Source organism: Lycium ferocissimum, chromosome 1, assembly GCF_029784015.1.
Source record: "Lycium ferocissimum isolate CSIRO_LF1 chromosome 1, AGI_CSIRO_Lferr_CH_V1, whole genome shotgun sequence".
NCBI classification, from domain to species: Eukaryota; Viridiplantae; Streptophyta; class Magnoliopsida; order Solanales; family Solanaceae; genus Lycium; species Lycium ferocissimum.
The window spans coordinates 5,611,255-5,621,565 of record NC_081342.1 but is presented as its reverse complement, the minus strand read 5'-3'; positions in this window follow the sequence as shown (position 1 = coordinate 5,621,565).

Sequence of the window (10,311 nt, the reverse complement as noted above, 5' to 3'; positions counted from 1 at the left end):
TTGTAGATAAATTGTGACTTCAAACGAAATCGGAAGTTAAAGTCTCTACTTTGTATCTTGAGATAGTCTTAATACTCAGCCTGACTTGAATCATCCATATCTCCTTACCCCGATATCATTTTGACGAGCTGTTTGTTGCGTTGCAAACTAGACTCGATGAACTTAATTTTAGGCTTTTGAAACACCTTAAAACTCCTCATATACTAGGAGATATGCCTCCTACAATATAGGCTAAAATCGGGTCCGAGATTTTACCGAAATTGTTCCGATTCATTTCGTTTAACTTCTAATCCTCTTCCAACCTCATGTAACCTCTTATACATACATATACACAGTCATTTACATCCATAACAATTCATATACATGTCTCGAAGGGTCCGTAGAATCACAATAACCATAAGTAGAACTCACAAAGCTCGACGAAACTCCAATCGAAAAAGTATATTCCTATCTTTTGTCCATCTTCTATATCATTACTAATAATCTCAAATACTTTAAAAGGTCACTCACATTACCTCATATACATACTCATAACGCGATTTCAAATCCTTTAGGTTACCAGGTCACCTCGAGATACTTAAGACAACCATATTTATAACGATATTCTTACTAACTCGATTAACTTTCCTTGAACCTTCTTAACTCATTCTTTCTTGTTTTAATACAAGTAGCACGGATTATTATGGAGTGTGACATTCTCCCCTCCTTTAGAACATTCGTCCTCGCATGTCAAATGAGGACTAAAAACTCGTCAATTAAATAACCGAATCACCCGTTATCGCAGACTATAGACAGCAAGATTAGACCACGAAAAGGGTGTTTTAGGAATATTAGGCCTAAAAGTGCTAAACGACCAAATGGGTCGTTACAGAAATAATTCAAGTGGAGTCAATTGTCAAGTCAAGTGGACATTAATTTTCTTTTATCTAATATATTTCCAATCATTTAATTTAGACTATCAACCAACTAACCTTTTATTTATGTTAATAATAATGAGACCATATAAAACAACATATCACTATAATTGTTAGTTTTATGAAAAATGTGCGTTATGTGGTTTCACCATAAAGGTGAATTGATTAAAAGAAAAATCCTCAAGTAACATTGTCTTCCAGATAGATGCTTGATGCTCTCCAAGTAATGCTAGATGAAGTGATACTTCATTATAAGCTAAAAGAATCCCTTAAGGTCATTTTATCTTCCAGATGTAAATATTTATATGTTACAACTTTAATGGGAAGCAGTTTAGCACAATATTTCAGTGCAACTATTTCATTAGGAAAATTATGTAACTTTATTTGCTTTTTGTTATTCAAGAAGACTATTAATATTAGTAACTATGATACCTACATAAATCTTCTTTCACTTTCGTAAAAGTTCGTAACTATTAGAGATCAAAATAGAAAGTTTTACTTCGAGATCCTAAAACAAAATGAAACGAAAGCGAAGTGAATAACATCAGTTGAAAATGGTAATTACCAGCCAAAAGCAACATTTAAATGAATCAGCAAAAATCAAAATAGGGTAAATAAAATTATTACATCCACCAAATTAAGTAAGATGAGAAATAGAAGAAAACAAACTACAAGTGAAGACAATTATTATTAGGAAAGAAAAACATATTTTTGAGTTACCCAAAAAGGATATTAGAGCAAATAAAATTACATCGAAGTAATGATATTCTAGACCACAAAATTACAAAAAGATAAACGATGTGGGAAAAAATAAAAGAGCTTCCAAACCTGGCATAGAAAATAAAAGCATATTATAACGATCTGTAATGATTATCTCTCCTCTGTTCAGATACATCCTCTTCTCTTCTTTCAGGTCCTCCGTGTTTTTCCCAGAAGGGAAGAGAAAAAAACAAAACAATCTAGAATCGCAATAACATAAAAACTACACAGAATGAACTATAATAAAACATATCAAAACAATATTACAAATAAAGTAACAATGTAGGGAAAAAAGAACAATTCTAGCAGAAAATAAATAATATCACTCCTTCAAATCGCTGAAAGAACAAAAGAACATAGTATTACTTTATCGTGTGCAAAATTTAACTGGATGAAGAAAATGGAAGCAGAAGATCACCACAATCTTCTTCTTTCCAATTTATATAGCAGACGTATTATTTTGCATTATTGACTAAGAAAACTAAACGTTATCAATAAATTTATTAGGGGAAGCAATCGGCCGACAAAGAAAAACGGCTATCATTATTAGCCTAATTAGGGGAAGCAAACGGAAAAACGGCTGCCAATAGATTAATTATGGGAAAAACTGCAAGGTTAAACATTAATTTATTAAGCAAAAATATTATGTGCCTTAAATAGAGTAAATTGATTTAAAAGAATTAAAAAGGGAAAAAAATGCAAAAAAAGGAGAAAAAGGATAAAACAGGAATAGAGGTCATAGAAAGGAGTCACATCACCTTATCTATGCCTAGTTTTATAATATATATAGATTAGTTTCGTAGAATAAAGGATAAAGTATTAAAGTAAGTAAAAGAATTACTCCATGTTTGTCTCTCTCTCTTTTCCTTATTGGGTTTAAAAGATAGCTAATGTTAAAACTTAAAAGGTTAGTACATGTCGTGATGCTGGTTATACGTATACTAGTGAACTTGTCTGCGCGAAAAGATATTGAATTTACAAAATGAGACCATTGATTTTTTTTATTTTTTTTTTTGAGAAAATAAGAAATAAAAGTTCTCATGTAACCTGGACCGATCTTATATTAATTTGAATTATTCCTGTTCTTTTTCCCTTTGAGTCACACATTTGATTTAAACAAATATTTCATCTAGGTTTAGGATTAATAAAAAAAAAGAAAAGTAAAATATGTTAAGAAATGTTTTCGAGAAATGTCATCTACGATCTTGGACTTCAATCCAATATTTTCTCATAATAATTTTTTTCTTTTATGTCCTATTCGTTCTCGCTTCTTCTCTCCCTCTCTCTCTCTCTCTCTCACTCTCATTCTTTCCTTTGCCTCACATTATTAGAAATTTTTGTTTTTCAGTTAAAGGCAAAACTTTAAAAAAAAAAAAAAAAAAAAAGTAATTTATTCTTTTCTTTTCAAGCATATGAGGAGTTAATAAATTGATTCCTTTCCATCTGATGCTTCCGCCACCTATCAGAAATATAAAGTCACTTTAAAAGCAAACACAATTAAGGAAATAAAAGAGATTCTACCACAAAAAAAAAAATATATATATATATATATATATATCAAAAGACTCTTATCTCCATTTTGCAAATTTTCACTATCTTGTGTAATTTACTCTTCAACTCAACCTACAATCAAAAGACATTCTATCACAATTTCCATCGCAAATATCTACCTCAAAAGACTCCTTTTTGCCGTTTGCAAATTTTCACTATTTCACGTGACTTATCCTCCGACTCAACGTGCAACCATTTTTCTTAACATTAAAAAACATGAATTTAGTATTTTCAAAAATGAAATCAATTAGTACATGCAAAAACTCACCATTGTATCCATTGTAAAAGAGTTAAAGATATGAATATGAGAAGAAAATGTTCGACAACAACACAATGAAGTAAGGCAAAAACACAACGGAGAAAAAGGAAAAAAAAAAAGGCGAGAACTTTCTGCGCAATGATTATATTGGATTGAGGGGGGAAATGATATGTTGTTTTTTTTTTTTTTGGGAATAAATGCTAAGCTTTACTTATTTATAATAGCTAATACTTTATAACTTATGAGTAATCAGTAAGACAAATAGAAAAAGTAACGCATATGGAGTGAATGAAATAATAAAATGAGTCTTAAAATGCATTAATTGACATAAAATATAAACTTAGTCTTAAGGACATTAATTGACATAAAATTAGTGCGTTAAGGGGGTGTAGCTACGTGGGTTGATTCAGAATAAAGTTTTACTGGGCTTTATTGCATAGGTTATTTGGCTACTGCTAAGTGGGCTTCAATCCTCTACATTTATGTAAATTTTGCTTGGTATAGCTTAGTATGTTACATATTTATGGAACATAACTATATTTTTTAATAATTAAGTTTAGTAGCTATAATATTATATTTTTACAACTTATAGCTACCCACTTTTCTACCAATTAACTTACCACTTCCCACACCCCTATTTTTTAGCTGCACACTTTCTCTCTCTCCCCTTTTCCTAAATATACGTTTCTAACTCCCATCTCCCCTAATTTCGTGCTTTTCAAATCAGTTTCTGATTTCTTTCACTTCCTTTTTTTACTCTGTATTAACTGCTCATTAATTTCAACCTTTTACCGCCAAAATTCAACTCTATTTCCTAAAATATGTAAGATTCTCTGTTATTTTTGTGTTCTCCCTCATCATCTTTGTTTCTTTTTAGGCTTTACTAAGCCACAGATTTCATCTTCTCTGTATTCAGTGGAAGTTTAAAGTTTTTTTTTTTTGTTTTGAGGGATCCATGTATCATTCATCCTCATGCCATTTTAGACCACCGTCTTCTTGCCGTCTTCTCGTGATCCGACCCTAAGCGTCGATCGTCTTTCTTTCGGTCATATCCGTAGCAATTGCAAAGACCAGCCTATTTGACACGGTCAGATCTCGTAGCAATTAAAAAGATCAGCCTATTTGAACGTAAAAATATTAAAGACCAAATCATTTAACCGCCATGATCGTTCCTAGATGCCCTCCGCCGCCGCCACCTAGAATTTTTGAATACGGATCGAAGTTTTTGTTATTGGACAAGAGTAAAAATGTTCATGTTCTCCAAGAGGTATTTTTTCTTATTAATGACCCTATTTTCACTTCACCGTATATGTATTTTACTTGCATTTTAAGTATATTTTTATCATATTTTTTGATGAACTTTAATTCGTTTTTTTCAATTCACTCGTATCCGTATTTTTGCATACATTTTAAGTATATTTTTGTCGTATTTTTTATTATTTCAATTAGTTTGTGTTTTGAACTTCAGTTAATTCCTGTTTTTTCAATTCACCAGATCTGTATTTTGCGTACATTTTAAGTATATTTTTGTCGTATTTTTTATTATTTCAATTAGTTTGTGTTTTTAATTGTGTGTTATATATTTTTTGTACCTAATTTGTTTCTTGTAAATTTATGCGATTTTGAATTTGTGTTTAATTTTTATCAAAGTATATTTTGTAGTATATATTCAGTGTATTTGAAGTGTATTTTTACAGCACAGTCATACACTATTGTAGTGACAACCACAGTGTATTTGACATTGATATATTTGCATTATATTTATAGTATATTTTCAGTATATCTTGAATGTGTTGTTATTTATTGTGGTTAATTTGTTATTTTGTTATTTTTTCATGTTTTGTTAATGTAAAGTTTCAGTATATCTTGACGCATTCCAGCTGAAATTGATGCAAAGTTTCTCCGTATAAGATACGACGCAAATCGACAAGGCAACCCTGAATGCATTTATTGATAACGAGCAACCATCAATACCTGTCAAGGCTACCGTTGATTATGATGCAGTGATTTTAGTAGATGTTCAGGAGTAGACTTGTAGACAGAACAGTTTATGTTATAAGTTGTTTTTTTTTTTGTCCAACTTTTTTTTTATGTATAACATCACTGTTGCGACATTATTTTTATGAAGATTTTAGAAGAAGTTTTATGTACTTTGGTAATGATCCCGCTTGTTGTATAGTCTAATCGTAGATTTGAATTCTGTTTTTATTACATTTATATTTTTCTTGTATAGTTACTGCTAAAAAATTACAAATTGCATTTCAATATTAAATTTGTATTTCCTACATGTTTTCACTATATTTTATTGATGAACCAGGAAAAGTTCTATGCATTTTCTCTATATATTCATACATACAAAATACAAGTGAAATATATTGTAAATACATTCATTACGATTCAAATCTTACGGATCAATTAGAATACACTCAAAAAATACAATCATAATACGATAAAATACAGTGAATCAAAAGCCACCCTTAGGGATTAAAGTTTTTTTATGGAGTCAAGTTTTTCCATCTTATTAAAGTTACTAAATAATATTCAATATCAGCTTATTGCACTCAATAACTAATATTTTTTGTAACGAACATTTTGATTTTCAATAATGTAATTTCATTGAATATTTTTAATAACGAACACAAAACCGATGGTCATAGCATCGGAGACAATCTCAACTTGTCAACCGTGCAATTCGCTTGATGAACAAATCAAGCTTTGCGTGATTTATGGAACATTAAAAAGAGATTATTTTTTTTTAGTTATATTTTGGGGAAAAATATGAAGAGAGTTTTTGAATTCAAATTTTATGTGAATGATTAGATGTTGAATGAGATATGTGATTAGATATGGAAGAGAATGAGATTTGCGTGATTTATGGAACATTAAAAACAGATTTCATTCGTTTGAAAAAGATATTTTTTTCCTTAAATAGAGGCATTATTTGCTCAGGTTCCGTGTATTTACCGTATTTTGGCCATATTTATGCGACGCGTCCAGTGACCTAAATATAGGAAAAAACTACTTAATTGTAAATAATGAACTTGTAGTTATAGCTTGTTAGAAGCAGCTAAAAGGTAGCTATTTGAGAAAAAAATTTACTACATTTATTGTATGAGTCTTTTAATTATGAAATTGACATATGCATACAGGTTCTAAATAGTATTGGCATCCTTTTGACCCAAGTTTTATTTAGCAAAAGAAAACCTAAAAATATTGGCATTAGGTAGCCAAAAACGTTTTAAGCGGGCATAATATTAGGGATACAAATGGTTTTCCCTGAAATTTCGCAAAGAGATTCCCACATTACTTGTGACTCATGAGTTGTAATTTTCATTGGCCTTTATTAATATAATTTCTTACTTTTGCATTCACTATTTATTTCCCATTTCCACACATTTATAATGGAAATCATTATGAACAGTCTTCTTCTCTTAATTTTGCTAATTTGGTTTTAAAAATGCTTGTACTGTGCCATATCCGTATCCTTTATTACAATTTATAAAGGCTGAAAATGACTTTTCCACTACTAATAATATGTATACATTTTATACATGTATACATATACATATGTAAATGACTTTTGGCCAAAGTCATAGATGGACCCCTGAACTTGTCCTGATTTTCCATCTAGATCCCCCAACTGAAATGTTGACCATCTGAACCCCCGAACATAAGATAAAATGTGCCATTTGAACCCCTCGTGCCCGGGGCACACGCGTGAAGCTCACTTGCCGTGACATGAAAAAATAGACCGATGACATGGAGCCATGTCATGTTACTCGTTGCTTTTTTTTTTTTTTAAATAAGCCATGTCAACAAAAACAATTAATTTTAACAAAAACTCTATTTTAAAATCTATTTAAATAATTAAAAAAAATTGAAAAACCCAACCCATCCTCTCCGATAGCCCACCTCGCCGCCGCCACTGCCGCCGCTGCCTCCTCCGCCGCCGCCGCTTTCTTTTTTTAAATTTTTAATCATTAAAAATTAATTTTAACAAAAACTCTATTTTAAAATCTATTTAAATAATTAAAAAAAATTGAAAAACCCAACCCATCCTCTCCGATAGCCCACCGCCGCCGCCATCGCCTCCTTCGCCGCCGTTTTTTTTTTTTTTTTTAAATTTTTAATCATTAAAAATTAATTTTAACAAAAACTCAATTTTAAAATCTATTTAAATAATTTAAAAAAATTGAAAAACCCAACCCATCCTCTCCGATAGCCCACTTCACCGCCGCCACTTCCCCCGCCGCCGCCGCTTCAAAATCTATTTAAATAGCGTTTTTGTTAAAATTAATTTTTAATGATTAAAATTTTAAAAAAAGAAAGCAGCGACGGCGGCGGCAGAGGAGGCAGTGGCGGTGGTGAAGTGGGCTATCGGAGAGGATGGGTTTTTCAATTTTTTTTTAATTATTTAAATAGATTTTAAAATAGAGTTTTTGTTAAAATTAATTTTTAATGATTAAAAATTCAAAAAAAGAAAAAAATTGGTCTCTCACGCTCTGTTTAAAGCAGTGAGCTTCACGCGTGTGCCAGCTGGCACGAGGGGGTTCAAATGGCACAGTTTATCTTATGTTCGGGGGTTCAGATGGTCAACGTTTCAGTTGGGGGTCTAGATGGAAAATCAGGACAAGTTCAGGGGTCCATCTATGACTTTGGCCAATGAATTTTCCACTACTAATAATATGTATACATGTTTCATATGTATAATATGTATACATATTTTACATATATCATAATATACCTATGACATATGTATACATATTATTGTATACTGATTATTGCAAAAAAAAAAAAAAAATGGTCGAAATGTTCAAATACAATGCTTAGTTATATTATAAATGAAGAGATTTGGAGATAATTTTGTAGAGTGAGAAATTTTAGGAAGAGAGAGAGAGAGAGTTTGGAAGATCGATTTGAACCTTTTTTTAAGGGACAGTTAAAGGGTTATGTAGTACAAAAGTTATAGCCTAAAACGTGAAAAATGGCTATCCGTGCCATTTTTTTATACTATTGGTTTTTTATGCCATTTATGATCCATAGTTGACACACTGTGCTAATGGAGGCTATAGAGAAGTGCCACATAAGATTATCTACCCCTAGCTTTATATTATATATTGATGATTTCTTTTATCAAAAAGGGCTAAGTTTTTTATTAAGGATATACACAAAGTCTCCAAGTAATATAACTGTCATATGGAATATAGTTTTAAAAACCTCTGTAATATGTATAGGATGCATTCTCTCTTAAGCATGGATAGCATAATGTATAGAACTGCTCGCTAATTACACACAATTAAAAAGGAACATTTACTTGGCATAACTGTCTCTAAGAGGTATTTATTAATAATAACTACTCCACTATTTAATTTATTTATATTTAGTAGCTATAATGATTTTCTAATTTACAGATTGTAGCTATACCAAATATATAAAGTTATTCCATTGTATTAAGCTTCTCTCTCACCTATCTATCTCTTCTCCCTCCCTTCTCCCTTCGTTCCCTCTCTCTCTTCTCAGATCTGCTTCTAAACACCACCCCTCCACTATCGGCGCCACCGCAACAACCACGGTTCCCGGCGACAATCTCCAGATCTGCTTCTCTCTCACCTCCCTATCTCTTCTACCTCACTTCTCTCTCTATTCCCTCTCTCTTCTCAGATCTGCTTCTAACCACCACCCCTCCACTACAGGCGCCACCGTGACAATCTCTGTTCCCTCTCTCTTCTTAATTTCGTGTTCTTCAATCCAAAACCCATAGAAAAAAAGTGACGAACTTAAAGAAAGGTTGAGGAAACTAGAAGAAGCTTCGAAGAGGAAAGCTTTTCAGATTTGGACGGATACTGGAAATCTGGAATCCATGGCTTCTTCTCCTTGTTGTATCTTAGATCTGAGTGTATTTGAATGTATTCGTTACTTTTTTTTCTCTATATACATATGTTGTATATTAGATCAGAGTGTACTTGAGTGTATTCGTTATTTTTTTCTCTATATACATAGTTTTTCTTAGATCAAAACTAGATGTATTTGACTACATGTGTTGTTTGAATGATCTATATACATATGTTTGTCTATAATTTTTTCGAGTAAATACAGTGTATTTGAAATTTTGCATCCGAATATTTGTTGAAATACATTCAAATACAATTGAATTTGCGACAGTCGTGATGACCTTGCTGATCGTAGCTTGAATACATTCAAATACAGTCAAAATAAAAGGATATATCAATATATAAATAGACTAAAATACACAGCTCCGTCGTGTATTTAAATGCACTGGAATAAAATCATTTTGAATACACATGTATTCAGAGAAATTAAGGTTGCATGTGTTCAAATACAGTCAAATATACGTGACATCAACTAAAGTTGGATACAGCTAAACAGTGTATTCAAATACACGCGAATTGTCTAAATGTTAGCTACGAACCTTAAATAAGTAAAAGGTAGCTACTATTTGTTAAGAGCTCCTAAAATGTAGTTATTTATCTAAGTTGCCCATCTTAAAAACCATGCATGCACATGTCGAAGAATGAGATATTTCATTTGAAATATTTATATGATAGCGGATACTTATATATTAGCAGTAAGAATGAATTAAATCCTCTCCCGATTTCGCTCACAAAATTGAACACTAATAATAGTCGATCCATAAAATTTCTAGTGGATAGCACTATAGCCTATAAGTTGTTGGATTTGTGATATTATTAATCTTTACTAGTTATGTTGGAGATTAGATGGGCTAGTCACGGGCTACTAGTGATTCGTTTAAATGTAACTTTCGACAAAACATAATATTTTATGAAAATGTATTACTTGTTCCTATCT